We start from the raw sequence: 15983 nt of genomic DNA, 5'->3' as shown, positions 1-15983 counted from the left end.
ACACAGAAATGACAAACTTAAATAACCTTGCAAAGAGAAAATTTTGAGAACCTGAGCTCAGCTGTATCGAATAAGCACGTCCATAAAGCTAACTTGGTAGAGAAACAAGCTAATTTGGTTGAGGTAGTTAGGGACTTCCCGAAGGAAAAAAAAAAAGGTGTAGTTATAATAAACACCAGAGACATACCTATACGTATCTTGAGATGTTGTTGGATGCAGGTATTGTTCCGTGTAATCATTGAGCTGAAACGCAGAGCCTGGAACCTACTTTTTCTTTCTCGTCTGGTTCAGCCAGAATTATTCTATTACCAGTTCAAACAGCTATTCCAAAAAGCTTTTGCTGGGGTTAATACTCCTTTCTCCTTTTCAGTTTATATGGATGGCATTTAGGAAAAAGAATAAGGCAGCAATCAGCAGATAGAGCACTGAAGAGACAAAAGGAAGAGATCAGGGCAGAGCACCTTTTCGACCTGGCACAGCTGGAAGGAGAGAAACGTAGCCAAAAGATTGGTGCTTCCAAAATCTGAATGGAACTAGAGAAAGGATTTTTAGTTATGAACTTCTGGGTTGCTTTTCTTCTTCCTTTCCCACTCTATTCTTCCAATTTGCCAGTGAGATGAGCAACGTGGGCTAAAGGAAAAGAAGGGATAAAGGAAATGGGAAGAGGGGGGACTAAATCTGAAGCTTCTACAGGAAAATAGAGACTTTCTCCAAGTGGAAACCTGCTCCCCAAAAGGCTATTTTTCTAGCCAAAAAGCGATCACGTTCATTTCATGCAGAATGGTGAATATCCACGTAGAGTGTTTTGAGCAGCTGTCAGGAAGGAAAGGCTAGTCTTTATTTTAACTTAGTCCTCACACATGAAAGAAGCTTCTAATGACCTGCTCAGCTTCTTATCCTCAGTTTGTCCCTACTCCTACGGAGATGTAAGACATTCAGACCAGTATCGGTGGGTAGAAACCTACATACAGGAAGCCAAGCTGTCATCTCTTGGCAGGCCTTGGGCCTTGTGGAGTTATTGCTTGTGTGGAAAGAGGAGCAGTTTGGAAAACAGAAATCAGGTTGAAAAAATAAATGTGTGTTGCATCAAAGACAGGTGAGACTATAGCTGGACATCTCAAAGAGACTAAAGCCAGCTGTTAATTCCCACCGAAAGTGAATGGAAATCTGTGCCTGATTCCTACTTGGAAAATCTCAGCCAGCTATAATGCAGCTGACAGGGTTGAAGTAACACGTTAGGAGACAGCCCCATGTATATGGTGTCTTGTCTTCACAGCACTGCAGCTCTCATCTTTTTGCGCTCAGGTAGGTAGCCTGAATAGCTACTAGCTGTAATTGCAAACGCTGGTGAATCAGTTGTCTGCTAGTGTCACTATTCAGCTCCTTCTTCGTACACCTTAACTTAAAGATGAATATCCACTCACTGTATAGCTCTGGTCAAGCAGCTGGATGCCAGCAGGCCGATACTTGGGCAGATGCTTGCGCAGATCACCACTGACCCCGGCATGGTGCTTGTGCGCCTCCAGAATCAGGGCCCCTCACTGCAGTGCAAGGAAGCTTTTCAAGGACAGGACCAGGACTCTGGCCCTAAGCATTCAAAAAGAAGTATAAAAATGATTACAATATAAACTAACATCTTTCAGCATATGTTTTCCACTTTCTCATGTATCTGTAGATCAAACAAAGGTACAGAAGAGCTGCTTTCTTGATTTGTTGGTGCTTTTTTTAAATTTATTTGCTTTGGAGAGGTGAAATCTGATTCAAAGATGCATTTGCCATTAGTAAGTGCTTGGCACTGGTATTTAAAACAGCTCTTTTCTATCTGCTGCAGCTCTTACCTTTGCTTAAGCCTCAAAAATCCAAGATTTACAAGCTAATGAACACTAACTGACAATATGTAGACAATACCCTGTGCACTGACTGTTTGGTGTAGATAACTAAGGCTTGTGAGTTTACTCTCAAACTGACTGCCTAAGCCTGGATATCTGCTGAGATACTTTATCCTTTTATGAGGGTGAATCCAGAGTGCACTGAGTAATGCATAATAAAATTAGTTTGAGAGAAAAAGAAGAGAGCAAAAAAAGATAAGCACAGTAAAATAAGCTCAAATGACTTCACTGTTCAGTAATGACTCCTACCAATAACTGCATTGTAGTTTTATCTTTCTAACCAAGATTGTGTTAATGCTCTAAAATTAAATCTCTTGTGAAAGTTATCTGGAATTTCTCAAACAAGTTTTAAAGGGGTTTATTTTTTCATCAGAGGTCATGCCTCAAGAATTTGTAGGAATTCCGCCTGGAAAGTAATAATCAGTGGAAACTGGCAGTCAAAGCTAATTTATATTACTCTTCCAGATAAAAATTCCTTCCATCTTAGACCTGCATTTCAAAAAAGATGATTATCACTCTTGAGAGAATACATCAGTGTAAAAAGAGAAGGAATGACTTAAGAGACGTTTCTCCTGCATCTGTAGATTTGGGTTTTATGGTGGGTTTTGTTTTTTATAATTCTTCCTTCTGAAATGTGTGAAGGAGACAGACAAAAGGACAGGAAATGGAGCAGGAGAGGTACGTATGAGGAAGAACCAAAGCAAATTTAAGAAATGAGTTGCCAGGTAATTTCACAGGGATTTCAATAAAGGACTTCAAAGCAGGATGACACTTCACCAGATACAGAAGTTGGAGCCTTTTCTTTTTTTCATTCTGTTTATGTTGTTACGCCGTGTCCGTCCCTACCGTATCTGGCTTTCTGTCAAGATGTAGTTTAATAGGTTAACTGATGCAAAAGGAAAAATAAAGCCATCTCTCTTTAACTTAACTTGTACTTGCACAAGTTTCCATCTCTGCATCCTGGTGGGCCAGCTGTCATTCACTGACTCCCAGAAACTCTTCCTCAAGCCATCAGGCAGAGGTCAAAGTGGTAAAGCTCATAATGCATTTATAGAGTGGATCCTGGACCCAGCGGTCCTTGTCTGAGAAAGGGATTTTAGGGAGTGCGTACTTACTTGGTCAGACCACAGAAAAGCTGAACATGGAGTGAAATCAAGATGAAGGCATTTCTGACAGTACCATCTTAGGTGACTCTCATGTGCCTTTACCTAAGACTCACCCTGCTGGAACAAAACCCTGCTTGTTTTACTATTTCCAAAATCCCATGGACTACACTCAGTTTGGCAAAAGTCATATGAGCAAGATCTGGCATGTCATGCTAGTCATCTTCTGCATGCTAGTCTTCCGCAGGACAGTACAGAGAGACTTGGTTTGTCATCAAAACTGTAACTGAAACAGTAACCAATCACCAAAAGCACCAGTCCAAGTGATCCACTTGCAGAAAACAATATTAAACAACCCCACACAAAAACCAGGCAGAGGTTGTTAATTGGATCTCGCTTTGAGATGCTGCCAACTGCTACACAGACCATATGCACATTACCAAACAATATGTTTTTGCTGTTATCCTGCACAGTCATGCTAGATTACATATTTTCCCATTCAAGCACAAAGCAGAACACTTGTGAATGTAGGAAGCCTTCTATTTATTACAAATTCAATTTCTTCTATTGTAATATTTCAACAAGTTTTTTAACTTAAATCCGTCAGTGTCACACACACGTGTGTGTGTGCGTGTATTTATTTTTTCCACAGAATTCCAAATCCTAATTTTGGTGTAATACCATCAATAACCCTATGCGTTTTCAGAAAGTAGGTAATCCTTTAGGAGTGGAAACAGAAGACAGACTTGCTTCCAATTGTGAGCTCATTCCTAGGTCACCAGTGAAAGCAGAAAGAGAAACATGCTCCAAAATAAACAACAGTTTGAACTCGAAAGCATTTTTCTTTTAGGGTGCCCAGCTTTGCATGAAGGAATTCCTGCAAATTCTCCTTAACCATTCCGAGGGCTATTTCAGTTTCCCAGATCATTAGCGGGCATTTTCAGTGAGTGCACTGTGACAACATACTGACTCTGCAATACTTTTTGAAGAGGAGGGTTTAAAAGGAATATGTAACCAGATCACCCATAGGCTCATAGCTGAAGCTACTCTGAAGGAAAAAAAAAAAAAAAAAAAAACAGTTACGAACAATGCAAATAACAAAGACCTTGACTTAGTGAAACAGACAAGCTGGAATGGGTGCCAGACAGTTTAATTTTTCCTAACCTACAATTCTGCAGCAACTACCAACTAGCAGATAACTTATATGTAGATCTGCATCTGTAGAGTCTTGGAATCTTTTTCCAAATTAAAAAAAATATATAGTTTTAGGTAAGTCACATAAAAGTGATTAATGAAACCCCAGCTTAGTTATACTTAAATGAAGCAAATCACCAACTATCAGCTGTTAGCAGAGATTTTTTGCTCCTAGTCCTTTCGTCTTGCCTTTGCATTGTATTGTTCCTGATTTATTAGACCCCTTTTTTGAAGACAGCAGAGGGAGGGCTTTACATTTAAAAACAATCACCAAATCAATAATGCACCACTGTATGGCACTTCATGCAGTATCCTTCAACATCTTGAAAACACCCATCATGAGCTACCAGAATTGTTATTCATTCTGCTGCATTCTTAGCCATTCCCTGTCCGGGATTTCTGTGCCTGTCTTGTGCACTATCACTGATAGATTTGCACAGTGACCCTTGCTTGATTATCTTGTCTTTTGCCAGCTACAAAAAAGGAACACTTGCTGGTGAAGGCCAGACATGTGAGGTGTACCCCACGCCCACTGGACTTCTCCGTGGGACTGTTTACCACACTGAGGGATTTCTATGACTTCCAGACATTAATGTCAGGCTATTTTCCAATGACATGACTTTCATTCAAAGGGATAAACGTCTTTCAAATATCCAAGTCAAAGACTGCTAAAATATGGATTGCCTCTAATCCTAAGGCAGTCAGCTGACCATCGGGGAATTGCGGGAGAAAACGCTGCCTCTGCCACAGCGCAAAGTATTTCCTTTATGAAAAGACAGAGCAAATGACTGGACAGGCTCTGATACCCTCAACAGAGGAGTCTGATGTAGAAAACAGCTGAACTCATCTGCAAGGACAAGCCTAACATATCCTAGATAGAGAGAGCAAGTACAAAACAGGATTCACCCTTGAACAAATATATAAACAGTAACCGCAGTGAAGTGATGGTCCTTCACTTGGCAGGATGAGGATGGGCAGGAATCAACACACCTAGTAACTGAGTGAAAGGATTTTAACCGCTATATTTAGGCGTTGGGAAGTTAAGGCGCTCTGCTGCTGTTGAGAAATACACAGTCTTAACTTTTCTTTAGAGTTGGATGCCAAATTTTGGGAAAGCTATTTTCAGAAAAAACAGAGCTTTAGCATGACAATGTTTCACTAATTTGTCATGGTTTTACCACATTGCTGTTTTCTGCATTTTTGAATGAAAATGTTTTAATTTTTAATAAGCAAGGTTGCTTTTCATTTAAAATACCATCAACTTTTATTTAAATGAAAAAATATGAGTTTGAAATAAAAAAATGGATGAACTGAAAAGGCTAATGAACAAGAAAAACCAGTTATTCACACACTTATGTTTCAGAGACCATAATCTCACTTTACCCTCTGACTCATGCTCAGATTTGTCCTGCTTACGCAAAAGTATGCTGTGTCCACTGGGGGTCTTTCTTCCTCCCAAGTGGAGGCACAGGAAACTTAAAGGCATTTCTTCCCATCCAGCCATCTACCTTGGGGACAAGGGGGTGGCCTCCCTCCAACTCATTCAGTGACCTGCTCTCAAAACTTTTAAAATATGCTGTTGAAGAAATAGATAGCTTAAATCCTGATAATCGAATCAAATAACTTATAACTATCATTAAAAAAAAATCTTCCTCACACCTCTTCATTTCCAGCTCTCTGACTATACCCACCATCAATAGCTAGGCTCTTTTAACAATCATGTCATATTCTTTCTCCTCATGAGAAAAATTACAGTGGTGAAGACTAAATAACAAAATACTACAGATGTGAGGAAGACACAAATCTAAGGTCTCACAGGCATTAGATCTAATAGCTAAGTCATGCATAGTGGGAATAAAACTTATTTTAGCAAAAGTATTATCTAGTTGCACAGCACCGTCAAAAGCTCAGGCACAATCATGAAGTCAAGAGGTATTAGAGAGAAGAAATCTGCTGAGACCATCCAGACACTTTTCCTGCAAATGAAGGCTTTGTAAGTAATTTCTTGGTTGTGACTCACCTGATGGAGAATTCCTGAGCTATTCAAAAGAGAAGGGTTCGTCTTTTCATTCACTGCCGAGAAGCAGAGATGTGCACAGGTGTCATGGCCTTCTGCCCTCATCAGAATGATTATCCACTTCATTGTCCTTTATCTTTTATTCCTCTCTGCTATTTTATGCTACCATAGTCTTCAGTTCTTCTCGTTACTGCCAGCCTCCATTTTGTCAGCCTCTCGGTTTAAACTATCATCCTCCTATGAACCGCCCTGATCAAAGGAACAAAAAACACTGCTGTAATAAGACTGAGGGAAGACATTTGATTTTCCCAGTATATAGGTATTTGTTTGCTTTACTACTAATTACATTTCTTAGAGATCAAAGTAAGAGTTCAATCATGACTAGTGATCTCTGGAGGTTCTTTGTAACCTCTGTGACCATGGCAGCATGGGACTTGGGCTTGAGCCCAAACTCTGATCACCTAAACTGCCTTCAAACATCTGATTTGCACTCTGGCAGGAGTAAATAGGAGGCCAAAGGGTTCCTTAGGGAGGAAAATACAAACACTGTCTGGGGACTCATCTGAAACAGAATCTTACTACTATGAGTTTTGAATGACGATATACGGGATTTAAGAAATTTGTGATGGCTAACAAACAGGACAGGATCTTAGTGGAACATTTAAAAGTGTATTTTTATTCTATTTCTGTGGTTTCAGAGAAGAAAGGGTGATTTTTCTTTTTTATATCATCCTTTGTTCATTCTCTGTCATGACTACTGCAAAAACACATTGAACTCTAACTCTCCCTTCTTGTCCTGCCTCCCATTCTCTAGAGCAAGCTTAAAGTTTGTACTGTCTTTCAACAGAAAGCTGGAGAGTCAGTAAAAACAACCTGTATTCTGTATCTATTTACTGCCAAAATGCTCTCAGCGTGGTCTCCTCATGATGAGAGGAGAGATGTTCACCTAGCAATCTCTGGTCAAGGTTTTTTTATGGGTAATCTAATCCATTTGTAGATCCTGATTCATGGAAGAGAACCAGGCTGTGATGAGCAAAGCAGAGCTCCCACAAGATATTCCAACACCTGCTTTTAAGTAGGATCTTTTAGGTCTTGATTTTTCTTCTACTGAAAATGGAAATATTTCTTTGTGAGGAATAGCAAGGGAAGAGGGGGACTTCTTCCTTTTATATATATATATATTTTTTTTTTTGAAGGAGGCAGTAGGATGAAGACATTAGGGTTCTATTCTGTTTTTTTCTGTCCTTAATAAATCAGCTCCTACTAGCTTATTCTTTTCATTCTTCATTTCTGCATGCTCCCAGCCTACTCTTGAACTGTTACTGGCTGCAACAGAAGATGACTCAAACCTTCTACATAATCTTAATAAAGAGCAGTTGTTCTATGGTCACATATTGTTCAACATCACTGTGAACCACCTGGTGACAAATTTTGTGAAAAACTTTTGATGCATCTGGAAAGTTATTTCATTGAAATGACAGCGGGGTGATGATTCTGTTTCAGTTTCATTCTGAGTGCTGGTGATGCTTAAGGGGAGGTAGACCCTGTTTTCACAATTTCTGGAACCTCAGATTAAGTTTTCACTACTGGCTGCTGTCTAGATTCAGGACCAAAAATGCCATTATACTATAAAAAAGTCAATTTCAGAGTATTTTAGGAGAGATAAACTGCAAGAAAGCTGATGATGTAACATATCTAATTAAATCATACATATGCTCATATGTGCTCAGCTGCTTGTACAGGTTTCAAGTTCTCAGAGATACCCCTTCTGGAAGGCAAGACCTGGCCTGAAGTAAAAGTGGTTTTAATGGGATCACAGATAGACATAGCGGCTGGATGGTTTCTGTGATGGACACTTCAGGTGCATAGGGGTAGGAGATTAAAAATACTCTAAGTAAACAAAATCTTGTAGTTTACCCAGGAAAAAAAGAAATCCTGAGGATTACTCATCACCAATTCTGATATCTGCAATATCTTCATGACTTAACATTACCCCATATAAATGTAAAAATTAACTGAAAATTCAACTTATTTTTTCCTGAAAAGAGAATTCATAATGGGATATTAAAAACAAACAAACAATAAACCAAAACAGAACTCAAAATCTTACTATCTTTTAACTCATCATAAGGTCATATATTTCTAATTTTCGGTTTAGCTGTCATGCCACAAGGAGACTAATGTTTGGAATTAAAGAATTCAGGAAAATTTGAAGAGTGATGAACATGGGCTCCTGAATGAAATTGTATTCCAAACAATAACAGATGACATCGTATTAATTTTATGCATTATTTTAATTATATTTATTCTGGAAAAAAAGAGACTCGTTATTTGATTTGAGAAAGCGATCAAATAAGCACAGTGATAGGCACTCCCTAAGCTTAGAATGTGGAGCTATAACTAGGCTCCTGGTTTGAATTTCTAATTCCTCCACAAGTCACTTAGTGTTTTTATTCCTCGGTTTCCTCAGGAAACTTTATAAAAGTATTGGTAGCCAAATTACTGGTATTTCCCAAGAGCAGATGCAGTGTCTGTATTCCTTGTATTCCTGATAATAGCACCTGCCCCATGAGAATGTTGTGAAACTCAACTGATTAATATTGATATAAAAAAAAATTGAATAAAGGTTAGATGAAAGCCACCAGAAGGTGTTACTTACATTTTATCATTACTACATTATGATTTAATATTAAAGTTATATATGTATAGTCCCCTTATCATAACTGAGGCCTGTAAGAAAGAGTAAAAACAGATAATGTCTTCTTAAATATAGCAACACCACGCTCTTTAACCAAAAGGGAAGTTCCACAATGAATAGCCAAATCTAGACATATAGTTTGCCTTACAGACCAGACTAAAAGCTCAGGAAATGACAAGCTGAATGTGACCTTGTAGTAATAACTAACTACATAAAAAAAAAAATTAAGAATTAGATCCTCTCAGGGTAATAAATTCTAACCCTCAACCCTGTCCCATTCATGACAGTAGGATTTCATTCACATACTTTTTTGGTGGCTGAATATTTTCAGATTCCACCCTGCATTTCTATAATGTCTTGAGGAGACAATGTGAGAGATACCAGTTTCTGTAGAAAGAAAGCATTTTTTTTCTTGTTCATTAACCCCTTCCTTTTGCAGCACTGTACCTGTTTGCATTAAATTAATTCCTTTCAGTCAGTACCATTAAAAAGCACAACTGAGAAGAAAGGGTAAGCCAAAGAAAATGAAGGATGTTTTGTTACCTTTTTTTTTTCAAAAAAAAAGAATTTATAACACTTTATTACTCTAATCAATTTCAGTCTCTATATACTGAGAGCTACTCTAGGGTCTGGATGCTTTACAATATTTAAAACTTAAATGGATTTTTCTCTCTTAAAATGGAATATTTAAGAAAGATCCATCAGCGGGATTTTAGAATTAAAGTCCTGCCAAGGCTGTCAGAGTTGCATGAAGAAGTGATGCTTAACCTGACTTTGTAACAATTACATGTGTGTTTGCAGTATTAAATACATGCCTGTAGCAAATATCATACTGTGTGCCAAAGGAAGGTGCATCAACTGAGGAAGGTGGTAAGCATCCTGGTTTTCTGGTCACGTGGAAAATGAATACTATTTTTTCTTGAAAATATATAGAGTCTGACGGGAGTCAGATTTATAATATATTGGAGTTAAATTTCAAAGGTATTTAGATGCTTTTCTAAGGATGCAGATGTACTTCAATAGGATTTTTTAAAGTGCCTGGCCATGTATCAATTATCATTTGAACAAAATGATAATTGATACACAACAAAATTCCAAAAACAAAATTCCATTAGGTTCCTCCTGCTTCTGTCTCTTTTGGTAATTTAAACATAAAAATCTAATTTCTAAAATCTGAATAGACTGATTTTCTTCATCAAGACCACCAAATATTTCATAATAAACAATACGTCATGTGCTGCCCCCGCCCAAAGAAAATGCCCTGCCTTCTATGGAGATTAGGGTAAAATTCTGAACTGAACATTTTTCACCCTTTTTTAAAATCAGGCCATGTTAAAAATTAGATCATTTAAAAGGACTGAGACACTTGGAAACCTCAGTCTCACTGCAGTCTGGTGATTCTAGCTCCCAGGACCTAACTGAATTAGTGAGATGTGGTTGGTGCTTGTGAAATGTTTACTTCAAATCTTTGAATTAAACGTATGAGTGCCTGGCTTAAGACAGCACAGACCTTTCAGAGATTTAATCAGGGAAGAAGGTTTATATCAGTAACTGGATAACAGGATATACCACATGATTATTGTCTCTTTTTGACATTGTTTCGCTCGTTCTTAGAGCTTAAGAAACAGTTTGTAGCTGTTTTTCAAAATCATGATTAAACAAAAAAGGCTACATACTATTCCCTGAAGGACTCCAGACCTGTTTTGCATGAAACTACTAATGAGCAAATGCATTGCTACTGCTGGAAAGCTGATATATACGCCCTGACACAGCCTTCAGCTGAACAACAGTGGGCATTGAAACCTGCTTTATTGCCTTGACTGAAGGTTTTTCAGAAGGGAGGCATGCACATAATGAAGAAGCTAATCTGCTGTACTTCTGATCTCCCCTGAATGATTTTATTGCCATAGACAACAATCTGTGCCTGTTAATCCTTGCCTGTGCCCAAATAGTGCTTGGCTTCAGCTAAAATTGCTTTGAAGGGTGTTAATCAGCATTACGCAGAGAACTGCATCTGTGATCCTGCCACTTATCCAATAAGAAAGTGGATTAAGATCATTAGATAAAATGCACCTGCAATACTAGATGGAGTGATCATCAGCCACAAGCAAACATCACTTCAGTCATCATAACTAGAGTGGGAAGTTTTAATTTCACATTAATTTTCCAGAAAAATTAGATTTTCAAGAAAAAGCTAGCTAACGCAACTATCTCTCTGACTCCTTATTTTTCCTTTATTTCACCTTATTCAGAACTGAGAACATTTTGACAGCAACACAGGCTCTTGGTGTGATAACAAGCAGGCACAAGGAACAGAAAAAAGAGGGAAAAGGAAAACACAGACCTTTACTGTATTTTTTTTCCACTTCGAAGAAATAGTTTTGCTTCATGCTCCCTTATTGAAATATTTTACAACTGAAATCTTTGAAATGCAGGAGTACTGTTAATTTGATTTTTGTTTAATCACAGAAGAACAAAGCCACATATGAAAAACAATGAGGCCACTGAGGAAAGTGATAACGTTTTGTATCGCTGTTAGGATGCTGCTATCGTGTTCGTGTTCAACGCAATGCTTTCAAATTCAGGGCCACAGCTTGGCAGGGGCCTCCTGTGTTACGGAAGCTCCTTTAGAAACTGAGCATGCTCCAGCTGGAAGTAGGTCAATTTTTCCCTGATTTCTCCTGACTACAAGATTGTTCTTAAGCTTCTTCTGAAAGCTTAATTTATTCACAAACAATTCAAGTTCATTTGTTCACAGGCCAAGGGTGTCCTTTAGTTTAAATAATTGTTTTCTTCCCGCTCAGTTCCTAGGATAGACTCACATTGATCAGTCACCCTTTTTATTCTTCTGTGCTGGACAAAACAAGTTTTTACTCTTCCTTCACAGGAGATAAACGCTTTAATTTCACTAATCTATCCAGAACATAGATGACCAGGGCCATATAATGCAGTTTTGATGCTGTCTCACCAACATCCTTTACTGCTTCTCCCCTAATTCCATTAAAAATAATTTCAGTTCAACTTAGAATATTTTGTTCACCCAAAACGTAAGGTGCATCACTTCATTCTTTGACTAAGTTAACAAAACATTATTTTAGTCCCATCCTTCCTCTAAAGCAGAGGTAAATTTTTAACTGAACTTTCATAAACAGTTAGTCATTAACAACTTTAAAAAGGTCAAAAAAATCTACATTTCAGAAAGTAAAAGAAAAGCAAAGGCATTTGTGAAAGGAAATATTGCATTTACAAAGTCTCATAGTGAAATAGTTGGATGTTTTCTAAATCATGCCTGCCCTCCTTGGGATCAAAAGTGCATGTAAAAAAGCCAATTGCTCACCTATCATGAGGACAGGGCAAAGCAACCAAATTTCAAGATAAAGGAATTCTTCTGCACCCTAATTTAACCGTTTCTTCTTCCTCCCAAACAAAATCTCTGTAGTTGGAGAGGTCCGGTAATCTGCTTATGAAACATCTTGGGCAGGTTCTTCTGCAAGCAAAATGCCCAAGGGGGTATTTAAAGGGAGAACCTGAGAAATCTCATCAATGAACTGCCTGCTCTGAATCAGGATACTGCTGTTCATCAAAGACCATAATTATTAATGAAAAAACTCTACCCCTTGCCAAGACATCTAACAGAGTTTCTCTCAAGTTTTGGTTGAGTTTTGAGACTTTAAATGAACTATAAAACTATTTGGAGTGCTCTGATCAGAAATCAGCTAGAACATTATTTGGGAGATTATTTGTTACCTGATTTCTGTTGGAAGAAAATTGCATGTTTTTCCTAAATTAAATGTACACCTTCATGTGCAGTATTAAATGCTTTGTTAATGTGCTTCTAATTGCTGTGTGGGGGGAAGAACACATTAAAAAAATTCTGAGTTTTCTATTTGGCTTTCTGGTGTGCATGAACACAGGTTTTATAAAAACTGTTCAGTCGGTATATAAGTCAAGTGCATAGGTGTCTGAGTGAATGGATTATGAACACACACACACACATACTTCATGTGTATGGGAATAAAACCAGACAGAAATATGACACATTGTCCCACTGACTACTATTCAAAAGAGGCTTTAAATATCATTATTGGTCCTAGTGCATACATATATTTCTCATGGAAACCATTTGTCTCGGAGGAGGCTTGAAAACAGATAGATGGAATTATTTCTCTATTATTTATAACCTTTTTTCTTTTTAAAGCCCCTTGACCTTTGTTCCCTCTTTCCTAATTTACTGCATCAAAAACTCAGGAGCCATGGATTTGTAGTTTGCTATTTAGACATCGGTTGTTTTCCTAGAGGGAGGTATTTCAACACAGGAAACTTCATCAGTTTCAGACCTTCACACTCCAACCAAGACATTGACATATTTATTTGCTAGAGATTCCTTTGCAACTTCCATTTGTCCTCCAAGAAAGCAGCAAAATGCAGATTTTCCATCCTAAACTTTAACACAACACAGACCATCTAAAACTGAAATAGAAGAGAAATGAAAGTTAAAATCAAATAGGATGAAGCTAATTTCAGATTTGCCCCTTCATGTAACAATGAGGTAAAAAGGCCACGAATCAAATTAAAATAAGCCTTTGCTGGCCACTTTTAAACACAGACCCTAATCATCCCTGGAATGAGGGACTGAAACTAGTGAGATGCACATTCCATACGGTGATCACCATCACCATATGATCCACGATGATGTTTCTGTGGAAATTAATGTTTTCTTTCAAAAAAATACATTACACTATAACTTACTGACAGAATAACTCCATCAGAAGGGAAAATTTCTTCTTGTTTACCTAGAAGAAATATATTCTGCTTCACTGACCCTATCTCTTCCAAGGTTTAGGATAAACGGATGAGCTTGCTTCAGTTTAAAAGCATTGTTCCTTAGTAAAACTACTCAATTGGTCAACATTAAAATTGGCATTGGTCAAGCAATGAAGAAATCATCTAACTTTTAGAGTTACCCCACGAAATAACTATGAGCTAACTGCTAGTAAGATTCCACCCCAGTAGATCATTTTGTGACATGACTGTTGTAATGAACTAGAATTAATTCTGATTTAATTCTTTGCTGATGGAGTCCTACACTTAAAAACACTCCTTTGGCTTACATTTATAAGATAGGTGTCAAAGAGAAACAAAATTGCTTCATGCTGACCCAAAACTACATTAAAGTGAGATCCTGGTAGTAATAAGACGACACAGCAAGAAAGAGAGAGAGCACAAGTAAGTTTACAGTGCGTTTACAGTGACTATTTTGTGAATAAACTGGAGGACTTGTTTTCCGAGGCTGTCAGTGCAACAAAACCCTTAAATGTTATATTAATGATTCCTCTCATCACACAATTTACTTAGAAAAAATACATATTTCATTAGCCCCTGTTAGTGTATGAATAAAACCTCAGAATCACAAATTATGATTCCATTCTGATGCATAAATTTATTGCCCTATTTACTGATTTTCACCAAAGACAGCACTCTCTCTCCTGACTGGGCTAACAGCAAGCATCCAGCTGGTTGGCAGTGCATGCAAATCAAGGCTTCACTGTTTATACAATAAGCCACAGAGTATCTGATATTCACTTTTTTCCCCCCACTCTTGTGAACTGAGCAATCCAGCTGTCATATAGAAGTGGACCGGTACCGGATTCCTAGCTGTTGCACAACTTGACCTCCCTCTAACTGAATGAAGAATCAATCTTATTTGTCATTCTTTGTTGATTTACCCCAGAGGACTAAACGACAGCATAGCTCTCTTTTGGAAAATTGGTGCATTATACTTTCTGATCTTTCTGCTCTACAACTCTCCAAAAAAATTATAGTACGTGAACTGGGATTATGGTGACCTATTCTATCTCTCTTATTAGAAATATTAGCCTTGGTCAATTCAGACTTGAGTTAAGATGCTGTTGGGCAATTTGCACTCCCTACATGAAATCTATTTTAAAAATGGGAGCATTTAGCAATCATATAATTTTATTTTCTCTGCTGCCACATTCTAATTCATAGTAATGCTGAATGTGCCACTAAGTGTCAGAAGAAGCAGGGCATAGTTTAACATGCTTATTAGGCGCTCATTTCCTGAAGCAATGAACTAGAAACTATTTCCATGCCACACCAAACAGTTACAGAAGCATGGTAAGGTACAGTGGCAAATCTAATTAATGTTTTTGAAGGAATGTGTGGGTTTGAAAGATAAACCTATGCAGGGGTTGGAAAGCAACGCGTGCAATCAGCTAGTTCCAAGGGCAATACAAGTTTATTTAGTCTATAGTAGATATTTCTGATATTTCTGAAAAACAAAACGAGGGTGACTGATTTCTATTACCAGCAGACAGATCTACCCAGACTTGTTGAAATTCTGGGAGGTTCTGATTCCCCCAGAGAAAATAATTGAGGCTGCATCAAGTATACCAATCTACAACTATCTATTACATCCAGGCTTTGCAAGCAGAATTCAGATGAAGTCAAAGCTTCCAAATATTAACTAAAAAAGTATTCAGAACTAATCAAAAGAGGTTAAGGAGCTGAGGGGCATTTAAACATCCCATGAAGTATTACAGAATATCTAACCACCCACCGGAGGGCTGGGTTTAGCAGTGACTGCTGCTCAACTCTTATGCTGAAAATTCACTTCTCGCACTTGCTTTTTCTTTCTCCTCTTGCTTTCTGTTCCATATTGTCAAGATCACCACCTACTCAAGCTCAATTGTCATAGTTCTCCTTTGTACCTTCACAGTTGTGGGAACTCATCCTGGATTGCTTATCAACAGATTCTAATTAACACTGTGGAAAAAAAAAGTCTTCATCTTTGTTTTCAACCTACTCTTCAGTCTCTATGACATAACTGAAGGCTCCATGGTCTGCTCCATCATAAAGAACCATCACAGCTTCTGAGACAAGATTATTTCCCCTTCTCCTGTGTAGTGCACCAGTCTTTATTGCAGCAACATATTTAAAATCCGTTACTTCCTTTTCACCTTTAGATCATAAACTTTGTCCTCGCCTTGCCAATCTGCCATCTGACTTTTTGCTTCGTCAATCTTTTCCTGCCTAAGTGACTTAAAAACTATTATTTACTG

This window comes from Struthio camelus, chromosome 3 (genome assembly GCF_040807025.1).
Source record: "Struthio camelus isolate bStrCam1 chromosome 3, bStrCam1.hap1, whole genome shotgun sequence".
NCBI lineage: Eukaryota > Metazoa > Chordata > Aves > Struthioniformes > Struthionidae > Struthio > Struthio camelus.
Note: the sequence above shows the minus strand (reverse complement) of the source record.